The sequence below is a fragment of the Drosophila biarmipes genome, unplaced genomic scaffold (genome assembly GCF_025231255.1).
Source record: "Drosophila biarmipes strain raj3 unplaced genomic scaffold, RU_DBia_V1.1 ptg000013l, whole genome shotgun sequence".
Lineage (NCBI taxonomy): Eukaryota > Metazoa > Arthropoda > Insecta > Diptera > Drosophilidae > Drosophila > Drosophila biarmipes.
In genome coordinates, this window is record NW_026114532.1 from 763,652 (window position 1) to 788,756 (window position 25,105).

General features: G+C 38.3%; 1 protein-coding gene and 1 pseudogene across 1 annotated transcript in view; one reads left to right on the top strand and one right to left on the bottom strand.

Moving 5' to 3' along the window:
• LOC108021921 (lachesin) overlaps window positions 1-25,105 on the bottom strand; it is a 570,948-nt gene that overhangs the window by 537,819 nt on the left and 8,024 nt on the right. The window lies entirely within an intron of this gene.
• LOC127011827 (uncharacterized) overlaps window positions 3,430-25,105 on the top strand; it is a 97,647-nt pseudogene continuing 75,971 nt past the window's right edge.

The window sequence follows — 25,105 nt, forward strand, 5'->3', positions numbered from 1 at the left end:
GTGATATTTTTATTACATAAGTATTTTTGAATTATTTCTTTTGCTAAGGTCTCGCACGTAGTGCGATACTTCAGTTGTATAGTATCTACATTTCCTTTTATTCATTCGATTTGTCGTGCAAAATAGTTAAATGGTCTCTCGGTTATAGAGAAATTATGTGGGTAGTTTTTTTGAGCGCTGTGGACTGTTGCATCTGCACTACTGGCTAATTCTGCTGGTATGCTTTCTTGAAAAGTATTTGTAAACATAGTTTCTTCTGTTTGGTTATGGGTAATGCATCGGCAACATAATTTTAATTTCCTGGTAAATATTTAATCTGTTAATCATAAGCGCCTAATTTTGTTTTCCACCTCTGTAGTTTCACATATTTGGTTCTATTATGTTGTTTTGCCGAAATAAGGGTTTGTGATCGCTTTATATATCAAAAGACCTGCCGAATAAATATAAATCTTCATTCAATTGGTAACTTGATTTTATATTTATAATTCCTATCTTACAGTCATCTCGACAAAAGTCCATCTCGGCCTACTTGGCACCTGTGAAAAAAAGAAAAGTAGATGAAGATGTTGCGACAGTACATCGAGAGGAAAACGAGGTTCCTCGTGCAGTGACGCACAGTCCACCTAACCATGATGAAGGCATTGACAATTCTGGCAGCGAAACACAGTCTTCTTCCAAAAACTCCGACATTGCGCAAGTTTCTACCATTGGTGTAAACATTTCTAATGATGTTGGTAATTTCGTGGGACAAAAAATTGACGATCACGTGAAACAAATTTTGCTTGAAAATCCTTGGACTCCTCCAAAAAAATATACTTTTCTATTTTCGTCGAGAGTTGTTTCTGGCAAAGAAATAAAACACTACGTCTCTTTTTTTGGAAAGTTACCAATTGAGTGTGTTGATCCCAGAAAGCGAGTCTTTTAAATGAAAACGAAATCGATGATCTAATCGGATTCTTGATAGAAAGATTCGGGAATCTTCTGGATAATGACAAGAGCCGAGATGGACTTTTGTCGAGATGACTGTAAGATAGGAATTATAAATATAAAATTAAGTTACCAATTGAATAAAGAAGACAAATACCAATATTGTATCGTACTGAAAATAATAATATACTTTTTATGCTCCCAAAAATGCCAGAAAAAACGTTCACTAATCACCTTCTCCAAGTATTCAAATCCTTGATAGTAAATTTAATATGAAATGACATTCACATTTCTTTTAAGTGAAGCTGCTAAGAAAAACTGCACAGCATCCGAAAAAAAGTTTTCTGAAATTTTGCACCTTATTCGACTTTTTTTTTCAAAACTCTCATTCTATATTGAGATTCCTGAAGTTTGTTACGAAACACTAAGTTGAAACACGCGTTCTGTATGCAAAATTGGCTACTACATTTGTTGAATAAGCAAACATAGCTTCAATTTTTATGTAAGCACTCGTTTGAATAATGTCAGTGAAATTTCACCACGCACAAAAATAAACAGTGAAATCGAAACAAACAAACAAAATCGAGATAAACGGATTTAAATGAAACGTCACCATGCGTTGAGTGTTTTCATACTCAATAGTGCCAATTGTACAGTATGACTCATACTCATACTCATTATCGTATAGGATAATCATGTAACGGTTGGGAACACGGCCAGATAGTGCTAGGGGTGGTAGCTCTAGGAAAAAAATCGATAATCGAACCAAAGTATCGTTGACGACGAGTGTATATATCTTATACTGAACTCAACACTTCGACTCTTTCTCAATTCAGAATTTAGTACTTCCTCTGTGAGTCGCCCAGAAAAGAGTTAAATAAGTTTAGACAGGTCATATAATGCAATTTATGATAGTATGTTGTTGTGATTTCCATAGCGTATTTGGTGAGAAGAGTGTCACTGTTGTATTTTCATTTTTTTTATTGCAGAGAATATTTTTCTAGCAAACAAGTAAAATTTTCAGGTTCTGTGGTTCCTAGGCGAGGGGAAATTTCCCTAATTCCAATGGTATTCTCGCATTTTCTCTCTTCTCTTAATCCGACCTGCAGTGCATTCACATCTCTCAAACGAATTGTAAATCTTTATTTATCTCTTTCAACTAATATGTATTATTGTATTTGACCACTATAGATTGTCGCAAAGAACAGTCAGTCAAACGTCAGTTAGCACAACATACATATAACTGTTGGTTAGTCTATTTTATGTTTTGATCTCTTATTCTTGGGGCTAGATGAAACAAAAGCAGAGCCGAAAAATGGGAGCAAGAGTGCTGCCGGGGCTTAGAGAAAACAAATTGCGCGGATAGCTTGTTATATTATTATTAAGTATGCTGTAGTAAGTAAAATACGTAATATACATTTTAATTTATTTTGTAATGTAAATAATTATGTCTTCCGTATGGTACAGATAAACAACATTTTTGGCTCGTAGGTTTCCAAATTGTGTTTTGGTTTGAAAGACCTTGTTGCAAAGCAACGGCCTCCTCGTGGTGTTCCCTGAGTACTGATTTTAATAAAACAATCAGGAGCTAATTCGAACGGCGAAAAACATACATGAAGGCATATTATTTAAAAGTTTGTTATTTGATTAACGGGTATCTAATAGTCGAGACACTTGACTATAGCGTTCTCTCTTGTTTTTTACTAAAACGTATTTGTCTCATCAATGCCTATAGATTGACCAAAAAAAATGTTCACACTCCTACTCTAACGCCCCCAAACCAAAACTGTGGTAGCCAAAGTTGTGATGCTAGAATTTGTTTTTGCTAAAATTTATTTTCTCATTTAAACCTTTCGATTGATCTAAAAAAAATGTTTGTCAGGCCCACTTTAACGCCCCCAAAAGGCTAAAACGCTTAATACTGTCTGCCGCCCACATAAGAAATGCCAAATAGCTGGTAGGTGGCGCTTTACAATATTTCTTTGCTGCTTGTATATTTTCATTTCTATTTTTCGTCCTCAAGCTGAGTAACGGGTATCTGATAGTCGAGAGACTCGACTATAGCGTTCTTCTTTGTTTTTTTTTATTAATACTTATTAGGTACCAACCTTGAGACTTTTCTTTTAATTATGATTACATTGTATTTTCCATATACGTATTTAACTAATAAAATCAAAGACCTAAACTTATAATTGTATTCCCTTTTTTTGTAAAATATTTTAAATAAATTATATATTAGAGCTTTAGTTTTCATAAGAGATATTTTATAAATTTAATAAAAATGCCTCGACTAAATAGACCTACTGCATCTCAACGGGCTAGGAATCAATTATTAAGAAACAGGGCAAATAGGGAAAACATTGAGTATGCAAAGATGGAGAGGGTAGAAAATTCCAAAGCTCAGCGTAGGCGAAGGGAAAATGGAATAGTTAGGGGTGCAGAGCAGAGTCCAAGTACAGCATCTCGTCGGTAAAAAAACTAAGCTAAAACACTGCTGACCACATGGAGAGGCGCTTGGATCCTGTTTTTCGTGCGGATGAGCAAGCAGCTTGGCGACGTTTATTAAGAGTGAGCAAGAAGCAAATAACCTGCAACGAGCGCAGGTAAGAGCAACTTAGGATTGACTTTTGGAAAGAGCGCAGTATAAGGCTAGGAGAGCTACAGCTAGGAGTTTTAGGAACCGCAGGATTGTTAAGCAGGCGAGAAAGAAACTGGCTCCGCGAAGTGCACGTATAGCTGCTCGACAAGCATCTATCGATGCAATCAGAAATATTAGTCAAATAGTAAGTAAGTAATGACGTCTACTTTTAATAGAAATGTAAGGCTTGGCCCCGATAATACCGTGTTTTACAGAAAGCATAATGCGTCTGTAAACGCGCAGTAGATTTCTGATTTTACATCCGAAACTGTTCTCTTTATAGCTTCTCAAGCTGACTTACCATGAGGAGCACTTAGACATCCAGCAGGAGGATGTAAGTCCGGAGGCTACTAAATCCTCTGAGAATATGAAAGCCGAGGAGCTAAGTCCTGGAGGACAAGAAAGATGCTTGAAAATAAACAAGCTACACAGTGTACGAATTCCGAGAATAACAATGGCTCCAAGTGAGGCCCAAAGGCCTCTCGAAGTGACTCTAAGTCTTCAGAGTCAGCATCAAGACCAAGATGTTGGCGTCAAGAGACCATCTTCAGAGAGTTATACAACTGTAGTTAGGTCTGAACTTAGGAACGTATATAGAAGATTAGAAGAAGAAATTATTCTTCAATTATAAGAAGTCGCACGTTTTCTGCTCTCTGGGAAGATGAGAAGAAGAAAATTATGGTGGCTAGAGCTGATAGAATTGCCCAAGCGCAATGTATGTAGGGTTAAAATTAATGAAGAAGCTTTAAATTTACAATTTAGGGAAAGGGTTTGTGTGATTAGGTCAGACCCAGTGACGTGTGCTAGATGTTTTGATTATAGATATAAGGAAGTTCTTAAATTGATGAAGAAACGAGGGGGTATCTTTAGTAATTTTGTTACTTCCTATTATAGGCGAGTTGAGTTTCAACAGAGAGGTTCACCCCATATTCACGGTATGTTTTGGCTGAATGACGCCCCGGAAGGACATTTTAATACTGCGAATCTATGTCTAGTGTAATAGCCCTCATTGTTTAGTTTGTAACTGTAGATGTAACAAACACAGATTTGGATGTTGAATATCAAAAGCATAAGCGCTGGCATTCGTGTCTTAAAAAGGTGCGCGGACAATCTGTTTATCGATTCGGTATTCCATATCTTCCATTGCCCCTCACGGAAATATTGAAACCTCTTCCCAAAGAAACTCCAAGCTTATCTCTTCACCATGAAAACTTCCAACAAATTCGTTGTCTTTGCTTCGCGATCAATCAAATGATTTGATTAGCCATCTTAGCATATTTGAAAATTTTCTTTCTCACGCTCAAGTAAGCCTCAGTTTCGAGGACTGAAAAGAACATTTGCAGAAATTCAAGTTTATGCTTAAATAAATACATTCTTTCTTTGCATAGGGCCAATATGAATATCCAGCTAATTTTGGACCCTTTTGCTTGCTGTAGCTACATCATTAATTATACTCACAAGTCCCAAAGGGGTATTTCCAAATTAATGCGAAAAGCAGCTAATGACATTCGAAGAGGCAATTTAAACATTCGTCAAAAGCTACAGTATTTTGATCACAGGAGCTTTACCAAGTAAATGAGGAGGCTATTAAAGCCAATTTTAATAGATATAATGCTATAGAAAGTTTGGAAGACGCGCTTAGAAGCGCCAATAATGACGAAAATATAGATGAGGAGGCTGGAGTTAATGAGAAGTTTAGGGCCTTAGCCTTTCCGGAAATAAATTCGCAAATAAATGTTTTAAAGCATTCATTTCGGTCGCGTGTGTTTACTTAACGTTCCGGAAAAACAATTATTCACTCATTTGAAAACGTTCGCGATGCTAATCACAAATCGTAAACTAATGTTATAATTAATTAATTAATTAATCTTTACGCACTATCAATAAACAAATGATTAAGAACGTGGATCAGCGCACTCAACGCCAAAAGCAACAAGACGAAGCCTGTGAAAAAATTTAGAGAGAGCAAGACAAACGTCGTCTCTCTTTGGCCCGTAACAGAGCTTATTTCTCGGTCACGAGTAATACTCTAGAACCGAAAGTGCAAGAAAGTGGAACGCCAACGGTGTTTCACGACATAAGCCTTAAAAAACTCAATTTCTGAACGAAAACCACATCGACGTTATGTTGCTGACAGAAAAGCATCTCGCCAGTAAATATAACTTTTAACTTTTAACTTTTAACTGCACCGATCATCCAGATGGTAAAGCACATTGCGGAAGTGGCATGTTAATATGGGACCGCATCAAAAACCACTTTCACGAAAGGTTTGCAAAAAAATGATTTACAAGCTACATCGATAAAATTACAGTTGGGCAACTGCAACCTTGCCATTGGCTCTGCTTACTGCCCTCCCCGTTTTACAGTCTCCGAAGACCAATTCATGGACTTCTACAATTCACTCGGAGAGCGATTAATAGCAGCAGGAGATTACAACACCAAACACACACACTGGGGATCCCGCCTTGTGACCCTCAAATGAAGGCAACTATATAATGCACTCATCGAAACATTCAACAAACTTGACTACGTTTTACCATGCAGCCTTAAATACTGGCCTACAGATCCTAGAAAGCTACCTGATTTAATTGATTTTGCTGTGACAAAAAATATTTCTCGCAATGTAATATCTGCAAAATCACTTTTGGATCTATCATCGGAACACTCACTACTAATAACTAATAACTCTTCTTCAAAGCCCGGAATTAAGCGAGCACCCTTGCAGGCTGACGTCGCATCGAATCAACTGGCTGAAGTTCAAAAAGTACATAAGTTCCCACATTGAAATGATTTAAAATGTTACAAAAAAGCAATTCGTCTTCGGATAATTGAAAACATTTTTTTGAGTGAGATATGTCGGCTATTTGAGTGTTGTTGCGAGGTTGTGATTTCAACCCCTGTTATGGAACGTGGTAGAGGTAACAGCCAGGCTTTTGACTTGCGCATGTGCCCCGGTAAGGCGATGGAGAGCTGCATTGCTAAGTGTAACATTGCTAGAATCCCTTTTATTACAGGACCCATTTGTGAAAAGATGAGAATCTTAGACAGTTTATTATTTTAACGAGCTCCATCTAAAAATTATTAACTTGTGAGCTTTATTGGCGACCTATTGATTGTGCCCAAATTTTTATTTTTTCCTTACTTATTAAAAAGTGGCCAGGATGAAGGTTTATTCAATGCTCATGTTCATCATGTTCATCAGCTTCGAAGTGGAATGATTGTTTGGTAATTGGCAATTGTCATTGAAGAAGTCGTCCTGCCCTAATATCGTTAAATAAAATAGTTCTTGAGGCCAATATGAACAAAATCAGCTGATCGAGTAAATGAGTCTAAAATGCATTAGCTACTGTAACCAAACAGTTGGCCCTGACTTCCCTTTGATGTGATCGATATAATCCAGTGTTGGCTGCTAGCTTTAAGTCTAAGTTGTTCTTTCTTGCATTCAATGTGCCTCCGCCAGGTTAGGCGTCTGTCGAGGTGGACGCAGAGCTGGCTTGGGGGATCTGCGTGCTATTCAAAGTTAGCGGGGGGCACTATTGTCTATTAAGGGTAAACGTTATATGTTTACACTTTAGTTCATTAATTTCCACTTCTCAACTACCACCAAATGATCAGCTAGTTGAGCTGTTGCTCTAGTTGAGCGTATGGAGCGGTTCAGGATTGTGGTGTCGTCAGCAAATGTGGACGTCGGTAGCCTCTCGTTCGTAGGGATGTCTGCTGTGTATAGGACAAACAGGCTAGGGCCTAGTGCGCTACCTTGTGGGACTCCGGCTTCAATGTTACACTCGTTGTTATGGTTTTATGCATGAGGCCCTTAAGCCACACTCGGTCGAAAGCCTGAGAGATGTCGAAGAATATCGTACTACAATATTCCCGATGTTCGAAGGCTGTACGAATTTCTGATATAATCCAGTTTATTTGCTCGGCTTTCTCGAAACCCGAATTGATGTGCCGGGATTAAGTTTTGTTCTATTAAATATGGTTTAATGCGCGTGAGCAAAAATTTTTCTAGTAATTTCTACAAACACGATAGTAAGCTTATTGGCCTATACGATGAGAAAATTGTGTGGGCTTTTCCAGGCTTCGGTATCATTATAACAACAGACTTTTTACATTTTTTGGGGTAGTAGCCAAGTTTTGTGATCCCATTATATAGTTTACATATAGCATCCACTGCGCAGTTTGAAAGTTCAATTATCATTTTTGTCGTTATTAGGTTGCAATTGGAGCCTTTTTCGATTTTAATTGCTTTCTAATGACATTAGCAATTTCAGGTGCTTGAAACCAAATCGGGTTAAGTGCAATTTTAGAGCTAAGCGGCAGTAGTTGAAAAGAGTTTGTGGCTGCGTTTTGCTGAAATACATTTCTTCGTTTGTTTCGGCTCTGTCTTCGTCGCTGCGGTACTGGTTTCGACATACTGACGTTGCGCGAGCTCTTTTTCTTGCTTGAGGGTCTTTGTGAGTCTGCGGTTGGCTTCATTAACGAGTTTCTTCGAATGGAGCGATCTGCAGGATTGCCAAGCGCATCTTAGGCGTCGTTTTTACCGAACTGGTTGATCGATTTGCAGATTAGTTTTGTATTAGTTGCTACGCACAATTGTCTCTTCTGGTATTAAGATTTTGGCTGCTGCCGGGAGTTCTGACTCGAGGACATCAGCACAGGAGTTCTCTATATTTAATTGTGGTGCTAGCTCAATGTGGGAACTTACGTATTTGTTGTATTTGGCGTTGTAGTGGTGTGTGTGTCCATAGTCTTGGCAGTTTGTGTATTGCAGCGGACCATTTCGCATATGCGATTCTTCAACAGTAATCCTTCTATGCAACAGGACGACCCATGCCAGTGTGTATAGCCGGACCAACATGTTGTTGTTTGATATTTCCGATATTTGCTCTCGTACTTACAAGTGGCTTTTTAATTTTTTCGACGCTGCAGAAGTTGACAACGCATTTGACATCGCGTTGTTCTTAACGTAGACCGTTGATGTTGTTGTTGCAGAGGCTGCGGTTGCAAAAATTAACGAGGTCGGGAGAACAAGACATGCTTTCATGCTGTCAATGATCAGTAGGGCTGAATTGCTCTTTGAAAAAGTTCTTTCTACTTCTGATACAGAATACGGGTTGAAAAATATGAGATATACCTGTTTCTCTGGTCTACGGAGCCTCTATGATCATAGTTTGAATAGCCGCTCATTGAGTTATTACTCGTGGCACTATTTTTATACATAGCACTTATTATTGTTTGTTATTAGCGTATTATTGCTTTTATGTTAGTTATTTATTTTTCGTTACTTCTAACTTAACATCGGAGACAATATATACTTTATTAATCCCAATGACATAGAATTCAGGTTTCAAGTTTCTTTGAATCACTTTCTATAAATGTAACATGTTTGTTGGTGAATAAAAGAGTTTGGACACCAATGTAAGAGAATAAGAATTTGAAGGCGAAATTTGGAATATGGAAGAATTTGGAGACCGAGGGTTGGAGAGAGTAAAGATTTTGACTTTCGACTCTGCCGTGAATTTTAGACCGGGATAGTAAGAGCCACATTTCGGCAGCGGGCGGCACACAGGCGTGACAAGTGCATCACGAGAACCAGCGGGACTGCAACATTGGACAAAACGTGTGCTTGAAGCTGTGCGAAAAGGATATATGGGTCAGGGAAGTGCCACAGACTTGGTTCCGGAATGAAGATACTCAGCTTGCCCTGCGCAAAAAGGTGTTATTTTCCTTAATGAGGCTCTAGATGAATCCGCAGGGCACTGGAAAGACAATCAATCGATCACGAGGAGTCAAACCGTCAAGATAAGTCAAGATATAAATGCAAACAAATCAGTGATTCAAGTAAACTACAAGTGAACCACAACAAGTCGAGTCGTCGGAATCAGCGCCATGAAAGCCTACAAGAAGCAAGATCGCTACGCCATGACGTTAGAGACTGGGACAATATATCGTGAGCTCGGGGAGAAGCCTGTTCAAACCCTGTGTATCTCGCACCAAGCATTATATTGGCGTGTCCCAGCGTAAACGCATTACGTCAAATCGGAACTAAGCAGGTCCTGGCTTGATTAGCAAGAAAGGAGAGCGGTCAATTGTGAAGGGACTCAAGTAGAGCAGTCCAGGACCGCCCTAAATTTTGACTCGTGAAGTCCGGAAACGGCGTGTGTCTGAGCCCCGAGTATAACGAGCGAGAAAAGACAGCGGTCGATCGATACGGTCTTAAGTGGGGTGGTCGTGAAGTTCAGGATCGGCGTATGGCCAAGACCCCTAGTACCAGAAGCCACGCTACGTCCAGCCACGCAGATAGCACATCCCCGAGTAGTGTGCAGGCCATCGTCAGCAGCAAGTCAGCCACCATATCATGACAGCTAAGAAAGACATGAGCCACGCGAAGACGTCACGGGCAGTGAGCAAAAGAGTGAGGCTAGGGTGGTACGTTCATCTACACTAGGCATACGAGTATAAGCAAAGTCAAGCTTCCTGCCGTTAGCCCTGACTGTCAGCGCGAACTGAGTAGAACCCCAGTGGGACCAACCAGGTCAAAGTAAGCAAGGTATATGCGGCTGAGTGCCAAAAGGAGTAATTCTGGAGAACGCAGCATGTGTTCACCCTAGTCTGAGAACAGTGACGCTTCTCTAAGCCCACACGACTGACACCTTCGCGAGCCTGAGACGTTATAAGCAGTCTCGGAGTCAACGCATCAGGGATGAGCAGCGCTGCGCATCTTCAGGCGAGAAGTCATCGAGACGACCATAGCCACCAAGCTGTTGTAGTAGTATACCCGAAATAAACCAACGAACCCGTGAATTCTGTGTTTTCTCACTGAACTACTGGGCGGTCACATTTATATAAATTTGGTGGGACCAAGACACACAATCAACAGAGCAAGTGGTAGCCGTAGTAGTAGCGAGCAGACCACAAAACCAGTTCTTTACACACCTTGAAGATGCAAAGTAAGTTGTTCCAGCACTCGTACCACCAGGAATTTTCTGATAGTTTCTGTGCCTTTCGTTAACCCATATTTGGAGGATAATTTTTATCGCGTTGGTATTGGGCCCTGTAAAAATAGATCCTGGAAAGTAGATATCACTGGGTGGTGGGTACTAAAGAACTAATTCGCAGTTCTTAGAACTGTTGCATATATCTTTGTAGTTTTGTGGCCGAAGCACTATAGCTTCCAGCGCCCCTTCCTTTTTGAATATTAATTTAAGATTTACATACTAGTTTTAAATTGGTAAAATAAAAAATAAAAGTCTTTGTAGTTCTTGGCAGGCTCATAGACCTTTTATGGGTGTTCTTTATGAATTGTGCTAGTAGATAGGAAGCGCGGGTTCTGGGACAATTTGCTTATTAATTTCAATTTCACATTCAAGCTTTGTAGGCTGTCATGCCCCAATTTCGGGTTAACATATGAATCACAACTCCAATATATGATTTGTAGGTTTACACCACTTTTCTTAGTTAGCATCAACACTAGTTCGTGGCTACAATTAAACAGAACTTTTTTATAATCCTCAGTAAATCCCAATAAATTTTTTAATGGTACAGAAAAGTTGAAGTGGGGTCCCGTATAAATTTCGTCTCCACAGTTTTATAATTTCGTTCATTGTTTTCCTTTCCACTTTTTATCGAATCAATCCTAACGATTTTAAAATTAATTTATTTTTCAAAGTAAGGGAGCTTTTTTTTACTGGTGATCTTTCTATTGATTGGTAAATAAATGAGGTTATGTGTTGTCACTGTCATTTTCCCTGCAAGCATTTTCTATCGCGGAAGATACTTCTAAGTGACTTCTAGAAGATGAAAACTATCGTCCGCGATATCGCATTCGGATCGCGGAAGTCATTCCCGTCGGGAAGAAATGTGCCACTTCGGCGACACTTCGGGAAGTCACTTCGGTGACTCTTCTTGAAGTGTCTTCGGCGTCACTTCCAGGAGTGACTTTGGCGATACTTCTGAAAAAGTCGCCGAATGTTCTACGAGAAGTGCCGCCGAAGTGGCACATTTCTTCCCGACAGGAGTGACTTCCGCGATCCGAATGCGATATCGCCAAAGTGACTTCTGGAAGTGTCGCCGAAGTAACTTCTGAAAAAGTCGCCGAAAGTGCCTTCGAGAAGTGCCGCCGAAGTGGCACATTTCTTCCCGACGGGATTGACTTCCGCGATCCGAATGCGATATCGCCGAAGTCACTTCTGGAGGTTACTTAGAAGTGACTTAACAGACGCTTGTAGAAGATACCAGAAGGGCCTTCCCCCATTGGAATCTTGAAAAGCTTGAATAAAAACTTGTTTTTACATGCTAGGCAATATTTTGCACTTATTTTTTCCATAAGGTCTTTGAGCGTTTGTAGACCGGTCCTTGATATATGGGAAATGCTGCTTAATTATTATTATTATATTATGTATGCTCAGCTCCGTTCACATGAGAAATTTAATAATAACTATTTCTAAAATAAACAAAAGCAAAATTTTTTTTTATATTTAATATAAAAATAAATTTGGAGGAATTACCTTTTATAATTAGGTGGAGAATCTTTGAATGCTTATTTCACTGCAATCGAGCCAGGTAATGTAAAAATATCTTGAAGTAATCGTACAGCTTCACGTAAATTTGCACTCTTCGTTGGGTTGGACATTTTAATGTGTTATAAAATTTTAAAAATTCCGAAATACAAAGCAACACACAAATTTTATACAAAACTGGACTGATCACAAGCAAAGTGCGAAATAAACTAACGTGCGGTCGAAAAACAACAGCGTAGGTAAAAAGGGAGAGGAATTTTCAGAAATAAAGGATAGCGGCACTTATAGTGTCCTCCTTTATCGTCTAACTATCGTTCAGTAGTGTCTCAGAAGTTACTTCTTCGCGATCGCCACCCTTTTTGTTTTTGTAAAATGTGTGCTATCGTCTAACTATCGTCCAAAGGTGTCTCAAAAGTTACTTCTTCACGATCGAAATTTGTGCTATCGCCTTTCTATCGCTCAGAAGTGACTTAGAAGTTACTTCAACGCGATATACGTATATTCTTTTTTTGTTAAATGTTTACTATCGTCTTACTATCTTCCAGAAGTGACTTAGAAGTGACTTCTGGACGATAGGCGATAGAATTATCGCCCTCTTCCTTGCAGGTTCTATACCCAGGTGGAACATTAATGCCAAACTTATGAAACTTATGAGTCGGTGTATTATCAACAAATGAACCGCTGATTATATTACATTCCAAACGAATTGTATTAATTTTTGATATGCTCAAAGTCGGATCTTATCGATAGGTTTTTGTAGGATGCGGTTCTAGTAATTTTTGATGGAAGCCAAACAGTTGTCCAACCGACCGTTCCTTATTAAAGTAAACTGGCTCTCGTATGGTAGTTATTTCAACTTGAAGTGTATTATTATTACCTCGGATTTCAAATGTATTTTTGAAGGTTATTGTCTTTTATTTTATTGTAAATGAAATCGGTGATGTTATTCAATTTGTATGATCCAGTAGGAATCTTAATAACATTGTCACCGATGTGAAATAAATTATTTTTTCGTCAATATTTGGAATTGAATTATACTTTTTAAAGTCAATAAGAGCGCATTCATATTGCCAATTCAATTCTATAGGTGGGAAAAAGTTTGTATTTATAATAAACAAAATTTCCGTTCAAAGGTAATGTAAATGATCTAGACATATTGAAATTTATTTATAAACTATGGGATGTGTAGGTGTTATATCACTCCTTAAATCATAATAAATTGATCAAATCCTTTTCTGTACCTTCCATTATCCATTTCATCATCCTTGCGAATCAAGAGGAATCCGTGCTTATCCTCCCAACATTTTTGAGAAATTTTTACAAATGTTTCATAATTTATATCAGTGTTAATATGATCCCGATATATATGGCGCATATTTTAATCATCTTTTTTTAACATTATACTAAAGTTGGCATTGTCAAGAATCAAATGTTTTGGTATATGACTATATGTTTGACATAAATAAATAGAGTCGATGTTTTTATATCGACCCATACCAAAATAGGATCTTATGTTGTCTTGTTTTTCACAAGCTACGTCATCAAATATCATAATGGAATTATTTTTGGCTTCACTGGGGTTTCGTACACTGTCATTTTGGAAGAAAGTATGATATTCCATTCTTTTTATCGGTCTGATAAATTTCTCCAAGTACTCATATTTAGGTTGATATAAACTTTTTGAAAATTTATAAACATTTTCGCATTTTAATCCACTGGACTCTTTATTAAACTTAGCGTAATATTACTTTTACCACAATTGGAAGGCCAGAAAATTAATGCTCTTATTGTACTCGGTAAGAGGACACTATGCCGTGGCGGTAGATTTTTCACGTTTTCATCGTTAATATATCTAAATTAATATGTTTTGTTTTGGCTTATTAAACGCATCTTTCGATTTAATAATCTTCATTCAATGAGAAATCTTTGATGATTCAACATCAATAAAATGGGAAAGCGTTTTTACAATCGCTTTAGTCGGATCTTAAATTGAAAACACGGTGGTGGTTTTGTCGATAAGCTTATCCATTACCATTTGAAGCCCATATTCCGGGATAAAATATTTGTGGACTGTGTACAAAGTAACTGAAACGTTTAGAACGCGGTGATCAAGGAATAAACCCATTGGATGAGGCCTGCAAAAAGCACTATATTGCATATTTTGAAAAACAAGGCATTGAGAGAACGACATAGAGCCGACACCATGATTGACAAAGCCTGGTCGCGTGTCAAGGTATCAGATAGCACTCTTGGCGAAAAAGCAACAGCATACTTTGTTGCAAATATAATGAACGCCAAGAAAAATTTGGGAGGGATTAAATAAAACGAAAAAGAATGGGAGAAAAACGATAAAGAAAAAAAAACATAAAAAAAATATGGAAAAAATGGACTGTCATTTATGCTGCTACCAAAACAAAAAAAAAAATAAAAACCATAAGTACAATTAAAGTTGCCTGTAAATTAATTTTTCAATCAATGGATTCTAAGAAAAATGTTAAAATTCCTCGTGTAATTAATTTACCTAAAATTGAAGGTGTTCTACCAATCGTGCCGATCTTGACGGCACTCAGAGCTCTTGGTAGTTTAGCAAGTGATAGTGCCGCAATTGCAAAGACAATCAATAATGCAAGAATGGTTAAAGAAGATATGGAGGAGAAGAAACGTCACAACAGGAAAATTGAAGGTGTTGCTTTAGGAGAAGGATTTTATCTGAAACCCTATAGAAAGGGCTATGGTTTCTTTCTCAATCCATATAGTAAGGGGAAAGAAATTGAGAAGCCAATATATTTGGTTGGTTAATTTACATTTGGGGGTTGAAAATCAATGAGTGGGTACGTGTAAGTGTGAGCTCTGTATGGTATAAAAAGTGGACCCGTTGAAACACACTCTAAGTCCTTACTTCACATCGATCGTCGTCTAGTGAACAAGAACTTTGATTATTCTTAACGATAGACTAGAACAGCTGGTTAAAGTTACCAACTGAACAGTACAGAAGCAGTACAGCAGCAGTACAGCAACAGTATAGAAAAAGTACCGTCTAAAACCAAGTCTAAACCATCAAGGTAACAACGGTTACGGTAAAAACAATAAAGGTTGGAGAATCTATTGCTCTCGAGTTAGAGGAACACATCCTCTACATCCCGGAAAGGCTCACCTCTCTTCAGGATGATATCATCAATCAGATGGTTGATGAAAAATTTAATATTCGTAAAAGTAATGCCAACTTATTTATTATTATTATATTTATAAGGCAATAATCATTAAAAATGCTGTGACAAAAAATATTTCTCGCAATGTAATATCTGCAAAATCACTTTTGGATCTATCATCGGAACACTCACTACTAATAACTAATAACTCTTCTTCAAAGCCCGGAATTAAGCGAGCACCCTTGCAGGCTGACGTCGCATCGAATCAACTGGCTGAAGTTCAAAAAGTACATAAGTTCCCACATTGAAATGATTTAAAATGTTACAAAAAAGCAATTCGTCTTCGGATAATTGAAAACATTTTTTTGAGTGAGATATGTCGGCTATTTGAGTGTTGTTGCGAGGTTGTGATTTCAACCCCTGTTATGGAACGTGGTAGAGGTAACAGCCAGGCTTTTGACTTGCGCATGTGCCCCGGTAAGGCGATGGAGAGCTGCATTGCTAAGTGTAACATTGCTAGAATCCCTTTTATTACAGGACCCATTTGTGAAAAGATGAGAATCTTAGACAGTTTATTATTTTAACGAGCTCCATCTAAAAATTATTAACTTGTGAGCTTTATTGGCGACCTATTGATTGTGCCCAAATTTTTATTTTTTCCTTACTTATTAAAAAGTGGCCAGGATGAAGGTTTATTCAATGCTCATGTTCATCATGTTCATCAGCTTCGAAGTGGAATGATTGTTTGGTAATTGGCAATTGTCATTGAAGAAGTCGTCCTGCCCTAATATCGTTAAATAAAATAGTTCTTGAGGCCAATATGAACAAAATCAGCTGATCGAGTAAATGAGTCTAAAATGCATTAGCTACTGTAACCAAACAGTTGGCCCTGACTTCCCTTTGATGTGATCGATATAATCCAGTGTTGGCTGCTAGCTTTAAGTCTAAGTTGTTCTTTCTTGCATTCAATGTGCCTCCGCCAGGTTAGGCGTCTGTCGAGGTGGACGCAGAGCTGGCTTGGGGGATCTGCGTGCTATTCAAAGTTAGCGGGGGGCACTATTGTCTATTAAGGGTAAACGTTATATGTTTACACTTTAGTTCATTAATTTCCACTTCTCAACTACCACCAAATGATCAGCTAGTTGAGCTGTTGCTCTAGTTGAGCGTATGGAGCGGTTCAGGATTGTGGTGTCGTCAGCAAATGTGGACGTCGGTAGCCTCTCGTTCGTAGGGATGTCTGCTGTGTATAGGACAAACAGGCTAGGGCCTAGTGCGCTACCTTGTGGGACTCCGGCTTCAATGTTACACTCGTTGTTATGGTTTTATGCATGAGGCCCTTAAGCCACACTCGGTCGAAAGCCTGAGAGATGTCGAAGAATATCGTACTACAATATTCCCGATGTTCGAAGGCTGTACGAATTTCTGATATAATCCAGTTTATTTGCTCGGCTTTCTCGAAACCCGAATTGATGTGCCGGGATTAAGTTTTGTTCTATTAAATATGGTTTAATGCGCGTGAGCAAAAATTTTTCTAGTAATTTCTACAAACACGATAGTAAGCTTATTGGCCTATACGATGAGAAAATTGTGTGGGCTTTTCCAGGCTTCGGTATCATTATAACAACAGACTTTTTACATTTTTTGGGGTAGTAGCCAAGTTTTGTGATCCCATTATATAGTTTACATATAGCATCCACTGCGCAGTTTGAAAGTTCAATTATCATTTTTGTCGTTATTAGGTTGCAATTGGAGCCTTTTTCGATTTTAATTGCTTTCTAATGACATTAGCAATTTCAGGTGCTTGAAACCAAATCGGGTTAAGTGCAATTTTAGAGCTAAGCGGCAGTAGTTGAAAAGAGTTTGTGGCTGCGTTTTGCTGAAATACATTTCTTCGTTTGTTTCGGCTCTGTCTTCGTCGCTGCGGTACTGGTTTCGACATACTGACGTTGCGCGAGCTCTTTTTCTTGCTTGAGGGTCTTTGTGAGTCTGCGGTTGGCTTCATTAACGAGTTTCTTCGAATGGAGCGATCTGCAGGATTGCCAAGCGCATCTTAGGCGTCGTTTTTACCGAACTGGTTGATCGATTTGCAGATTAGTTTTGTATTAGTTGCTACGCACAATTGTCTCTTCTGGTATTAAGATTTTGGCTGCTGCCGGGAGTTCTGACTCGAGGACATCAGCACAGGAGTTCTCTATATTTAATTGTGGTGCTAGCTCAATGTGGGAACTTACGTATTTGTTGTATTTGGCGTTGTAGTGGTGTGTGTGTCCATAGTCTTGGCAGTTTGTGTATTGCAGCGGACCATTTCGCATATGCGATTCTTCAACAGTAATCCTTCTATGCAACAGGACGACCCATGCCAGTGTGTATAGCCGGACCAACATGTTGTTGTTTGATATTTCCGATATTTGCTCTCGTACTTACAAGTGGCTTTTTAATTTTTTCGACGCTGCAGAAGTTGACAACGCATTTGACATCGCGTTGTTCTTAACGTAGACCGTTGATGTTGTTGTTGCAGAGGCTGCGGTTGCAAAAATTAACGAGGTCGGGAGAACAAGACATGCTTTCATGCTGTCAATGATCAGTAGGGCTGAATTGCTCTTTGAAAAAGTTCTTTCTACTTCTGATACAGAATACGGGTTGAAAAATATGAGATATACCTGTTTCTCTGGTCTACGGAGCCTCTATGATCATAGTTTGAATAGCCGCTCATTGAGTTATTACTCGTGGCACTATTTTTATACATAGCACTTATTATTGTTTGTTATTAGCGTATTATTGCTTTTATGTTAGTTATTTATTTTTCGTTACTTCTAACTTAACATCGGAGACAATATATACTTTATTAATCCCAATGACATAGAATTCAGGTTTCAAGTTTCTTTGAATCACTTTCTATAAATGTAACATGTTTGTTGGTGAATAAAAGAGTTTGGACACCAATGTAAGAGAATAAGAATTTGAAGGCGAAATTTGGAATATGGAAGAATTTGGAGACCGAGGGTTGGAGAGAGTAAAGATTTTGACTTTCGACTCTGCCGTGAATTTTAGACCGGGATAGTAAGAGCCACATTTCGGCAGCGGGCGGCACACAGGCGTGACAAGTGCATCACGAGAACCAGCGGGACTGCAACATTGGACAAAACGTGTGCTTGAAGCTGTGCGAAAAGGATATATGGGTCAGGGAAGTGCCACAGACTTGGTTCCGGAATGAAGATACTCAGCTTGCCCTGCGCAAAAAGGTGTTATTTTCCTTAATGAGGCTCTAGATGAATCCGCAGGGCACTGGAAAGACAATCAATCGATCACGAGGAGTCAAACCGTCAAGATAAGTCAAGATATAAATGCAAACAAATCAGTGATTCAAGTAAACTACAAGTGAACCACAACAAGTCGAGTCGTCGGAATCAGCGCCATGAAAGCCTACAAGAAGCAAGATCGCTACGCCATGACGTTAGAGACTGGGACAATATATCGTGAGCTCGGGGAGAAGCCTGTTCAAACCCTGTGTATCTCGCACCAAGCATTATATTGGCGTGTCCCAGCGTAAACGCATTACGTCAAATCGGAACTAAGCAGGTCCTGGCTTGATTAGCAAGAAAGGAGAGCGGTCAATTGTGAAGGGACTCAAGTAGAGCAGTCCAGGACCGCCCTAAATTTTGACTCGTGAAGTCCGGAAACGGCGTGTGTCTGAGCCCCGAGTATAACGAGCGAGAAAAGACAGCGGTCGATCGATACGGTCTTAAGTGGGGTGGTCGTGAAGTTCAGGATCGGCGTATGGCCAAGACCCCTAGTACCAGAAGCCACGCTACGTCCAGCCACGCAGATAGCACATCCCCGAGTAGTGTGCAGGCCATCGTCAGCAGCAAGTCAGCCACCATATCATGACAGCTAAGAAAGACATGAGCCACGCGAAGACGTCACGGGCAGTGAGCAAAAGAGTGAGGCTAGGGTGGTACGTTCATCTACACTAGGCATACGAGTATAAGCAAAGTCAAGCTTCCTGCCGTTAGCCCTGACTGTCAGCGCGAACTGAGTAGAACCCCAGTGGGACCAACCAGGTCAAAGTAAGCAAGGTATATGCGGCTGAGTGCCAAAAGGAGTAATTCTGGAGAACGCAGCATGTGTTCACCCTAGTCTGAGAACAGTGACGCTTCTCTAAGCCCACACGACTGACACCTTCGCGAGCCTGAGACGTTATAAGCAGTCTCGGAGTCAACGCATCAGGGATGAGCAGCGCTGCGCATCTTCAGGCGAGAAGTCATCGAGACGACCATAGCCACCAAGCTGTTGTAGTAGTATACCCGAAATAAACCAACGAACCCGTGAATTCTGTGTTTTCTCACTGAACTACTGGGCGGTCACATTTATATAAATTTGGTGGGACCAAGACACACAATCAACAGAGCAAGTGGTAGCCGTAGTAGTAGCGAGCAGACCACAAAACCAGTTCTTTACACACCTTGAAGATGCAAAGTAAGTTGTTCCAGCACTCGTACCACCAGGAATTTTCTGATAGTTTCTGTGCCTTTCGTTAACCCATATTTGGAGGATAATTTTTATCGCGTTGGTATTGGGCCCTGTAAAAATAGATCCTGGAAAGTAGATATCACTGGGTGGTGGGTACTAAAGAACTAATTCGCAGTTCTTAGAACTGTTGCATATATCTTTGTAGTTTTGTGGCCGAAGCACTATAGCTTCCAGCGCCCCTTCCTTTTTGAATATTAATTTAAGATTTACATACTAGTTTTAAATTGGTAAAATAAAAAATAAAAGTCTTTGTAGTTCTTGGCAGGCTCATAGACCTTTTATGGGTGTTCTTTATGAATTGTGCTAGTAGATAGGAAGCGCGGGTTCTGGGACAATTTGCTTATTAATTTCAATTTCACATTCAAGCTTTGTAGGCTGTCATGCCCCAATTTCGGGTTAACATATGAATCACAACTCCAATATATGATTTGTAGGTTTACACCACTTTTCTTAGTTAGCATCAACACTAGTTCGTGGCTACAATTAAACAGAACTTTTTTATAATCCTCAGTAAATCCCAATAAATTTTTTAATGGTACAGAAAAGTTGAAGTGGGGTCCCGTATAAATTTCGTCTCCACAGTTTTATAATTTCGTTCATTGTTTTCCTTTCCACTTTTTATCGAATCAATCCTAACGATTTTAAAATTAATTTATTTTTCAAAGTAAGGGAGCTTTTTTTTACTGGTGATCTTTCTATTGATTGGTAAATAAATGAGGTTATGTGTTGTCACTGTCATTTTCCCTGCAAGCATTTTCTATCGCGGAAGATACTTCTAAGTGACTTCTAGAAGATGAAAACTATCGTCCGCGATATCGCATTCGGATCGCGGAAGTCATTCCCGTCGGGAAGAAATGTGCCACTTCGGCGACACTTCGGGAAGTCACTTCGGTGACTCTTCTTGAAGTGTCTTCGGCGTCACTTCCAGGAGTGACTTTGGCGATACTTCTGAAAAAGTCGCCGAATGTTCTACGAGAAGTGCCGCCGAAGTGGCACATTTCTTCCCGACAGGAGTGACTTCCGCGATCCGAATGCGATATCGCCAAAGTGACTTCTGGAAGTGTCGCCGAAGTAACTTCTGAAAAAGTCGCCGAAAGTGCCTTCGAGAAGTGCCGCCGAAGTGGCACATTTCTTCCCGACGGGATTGACTTCCGCGATCCGAATGCGATATCGCCGAAGTCACTTCTGGAGGTTACTTAGAAGTGACTTAACAGACGCTTGTAGAAGATACCAGAAGGGCCTTCCCCCATTGGAATCTTGAAAAGCTTGAATAAAAACTTGTTTTTACATGCTAGGCAATATTTTGCACTTATTTTTTCCATAAGGTCTTTGAGCGTTTGTAGACCGGTCCTTGATATATGGGAAATGCTGCTTAATTATTATTATTATATTATGTATGCTCAGCTCCGTTCACATGAGAAATTTAATAATAACTATTTCTAAAATAAACAAAAGCAAAATTTTTTTTTATATTTAATATAAAAATAAATTTGGAGGAATTACCTTTTATAATTAGGTGGAGAATCTTTGAATGCTTATTTCACTGCAATCGAGCCAGGTAATGTAAAAATATCTTGAAGTAATCGTACAGCTTCACGTAAATTTGCACTCTTCGTTGGGTTGGACATTTTAATGTGTTATAAAATTTTAAAAATTCCGAAATACAAAGCAACACACAAATTTTATACAAAACTGGACTGATCACAAGCAAAGTGCGAAATAAACTAACGTGCGGTCGAAAAACAACAGCGTAGGTAAAAAGGGAGAGGAATTTTCAGAAATAAAGGATAGCGGCACTTATAGTGTCCTCCTTTATCGTCTAACTATCGTTCAGTAGTGTCTCAGAAGTTACTTCTTCGCGATCGCCACCCTTTTTGTTTTTGTAAAATGTGTGCTATCGTCTAACTATCGTCCAAAGGTGTCTCAAAAGTTACTTCTTCACGATCGAAATTTGTGCTATCGCCTTTCTATCGCTCAGAAGTGACTTAGAAGTTACTTCAACGCGATATACGTATATTCTTTTTTTGTTAAATGTTTACTATCGTCTTACTATCTTCCAGAAGTGACTTAGAAGTGACTTCTGGACGATAGGCGATAGAATTATCGCCCTCTTCCTTGCAGGTTCTATACCCAGGTGGAACATTAATGCCAAACTTATGAAACTTATGAGTCGGTGTATTATCAACAAATGAACCGCTGATTATATTACATTCCAAACGAATTGTATTAATTTTTGATATGCTCAAAGTCGGATCTTATCGATAGGTTTTTGTAGGATGCGGTTCTAGTAATTTTTGATGGAAGCCAAACAGTTGTCCAACCGACCGTTCCTTATTAAAGTAAACTGGCTCTCGTATGGTAGTTATTTCAACTTGAAGTGTATTATTATTACCTCGGATTTCAAATGTATTTTTGAAGGTTATTGTCTTTTATTTTATTGTAAATGAAATCGGTGATGTTATTCAATTTGTATGATCCAGTAGGAATCTTAATAACATTGTCACCGATGTGAAATAAATTATTTTTTCGTCAATATTTGGAATTGAATTATACTTTTTAAAGTCAATAAGAGCGCATTCATATTGCCAATTCAATTCTATAGGTGGGAAAAAGTTTGTATTTATAATAAACAAAATTTCCGTTCAAAGGTAATGTAAATGATCTAGACATATTGAAATTTATTTATAAACTATGGGATGTGTAGGTGTTATATCACTCCTTAAATCATAATAAATTGATCAAATCCTTTTCTGTACCTTCCATTATCCATTTCATCATCCTTGCGAATCAAGAGGAATCCGTGCTTATCCTCCCAACATTTTTGAGAAATTTTTACAAATGTTTCATAATTTATATCAGTGTTAATATGATCCCGATATATATGGCGCATATTTTAATCATCTTTTTTTAACATTATACTAAAGTTGGCATTGTCAAGAATCAAATGTTTTGGTATATGACTATATGTTTGACATAAATAAATAGAGTCGATGTTTTTATATCGACCCATACCAAAATAGGATCTTATGTTGTCTTGTTTTTCACAAGCTACGTCATCAAATATCATAATGGAATTATTTTTGGCTTCACTGGGGTTTCGTACACTGTCATTTTGGAAGAAAGTATGATATTCCATTCTTTTTATCGGTCTGATAAATTTCTCCAAGTACTCATATTTAGGTTGATATAAACTTTTTGAAAATTTATAAACATTTTCGCATTTTAATCCACTGGACTCTTTATTAAACTTAGCGTAATATTACTTTTACCACAATTGGAAGGCCAGAAAATTAATGCTCTTATTGTACTCGGTAAGAGGACACTATGCCGTGGCGGTAGATTTTTCACGTTTTCATCGTTAATATATCTAAATTAATATGTTTTGTTTTGGCTTATTAAACGCATCTTTCGATTTAATAATCTTCATTCAATGAGAAATCTTTGATGATTCAACATCAATAAAATGGGAAAGCGTTTTTACAATCGCTTTAGTCGGATCTTAAATTGAAAACACGGTGGTGGTTTTGTCGATAAGCTTATCCATTACCATTTGAAGCCCATATTCCGGGATAAAATATTTGTGGACTGTGTACAAAGTAACTGAAACGTTTAGAACGCGGTGATCAAGGAATAAACCCATTGGATGAGGCCTGCAAAAAGCACTATATTGCATATTTTGAAAAACAAGGCATTGAGAGAACGACATAGAGCCGACACCATGATTGACAAAGCCTGGTCGCGTGTCAAGGTATCAGATAGCACTCTTGGCGAAAAAGCAACAGCATACTTTGTTGCAAATATAATGAACGCCAAGAAAAATTTGGGAGGGATTAAATAAAACGAAAAAGAATGGGAGAAAAACGATAAAGAAAAAAAAACATAAAAAAAATATGGAAAAAATGGACTGTCATTTATGCTGCTACCAAAACAAAAAAAAAAATAAAAACCATAAGTACAATTAAAGTTGCCTGTAAATTAATTTTTCAATCAATGGATTCTAAGAAAAATGTTAAAATTCCTCGTGTAATTAATTTACCTAAAATTGAAGGTGTTCTACCAATCGTGCCGATCTTGACGGCACTCAGAGCTCTTGGTAGTTTAGCAAGTGATAGTGCCGCAATTGCAAAGACAATCAATAATGCAAGAATGGTTAAAGAAGATATGGAGGAGAAGAAACGTCACAACAGGAAAATTGAAGGTGTTGCTTTAGGAGAAGGATTTTATCTGAAACCCTATAGAAAGGGCTATGGTTTCTTTCTCAATCCATATAGTAAGGGGAAAGAAATTGAGAAGCCAATATATTTGGTTGGTTAATTTACATTTGGGGGTTGAAAATCAATGAGTGGGTACGTGTAAGTTTGAGCTCTGTATGGTATAAAAAGTGGACCCGTTGAAACACACTCTAAGTCCTTACTTCACATCGATCGTCGTCTAGTGAACAAGAACTTTGATTATTCTTAACGATAGACTAGAACAGCTGGTTAAAGTTACCAACTGAACAGTACAGAAGCAGTACAGCAGCAGTACAGCAACAGTATAGAAAAAGTACCGTCTAAAACCAAGTCTAAACCATCAAGGTAACAACGGTTACGGTAAAAACAATAAAGGTTGGAGAATCTATTGCTCTCGAGTTAGAGGAACACATCCTCTACATCCCGGAAAGGCTCACCTCTCTTCAGGATGATATCATCAATCAGATGGTTGATGAAAAATTTAATATTCGTAAAAGTAATGCCAACTTATTTATTATTATTATATTTATAAGGCAATAATCATTAAAAATGTAAGGAAATTTTAAGAATAAAACAATAAATGATAAGGTGCACTAAATATTAAATATAATGAAAAAATATATTAAATCTTTTTTTATTGGGAAATGGTATATAAATACTACAGATGATGGCCTTCCCTAAACAGTATTTGTTTAGTAACTGAGGAGTGGCTACATGAACTTCGAAAATTCAAATTCTTTAGCTTTATGCTGACTCCTCTGCATTTACTGAAAATATTTTAGCTTTTACGGAAACTTGGCTGAAACCAGAGATATCCGACTCTGAATAACTTTAATACTTATAGGACCGATCGCCACTCACATAGGGGGTCGGTGTGCTGATTGCCATTACCTCTATCTTAACATCTGAAAAAAATTCCCATTCAGATCCCGAATTAAAGCGAATTTTTAAGTGTACAAGTTTCTTTGCAATCTTTATCCGTTTTTGTTACATGTTCTTATATTCCACCTGGCTCTGACCTAGTAATTTATGAGGAACATCTGTCTGCAATAAAATCTGTTTTATCCCTTCTTTCTAACAGGGACCTTTTGATTGTTTTAGGTGACT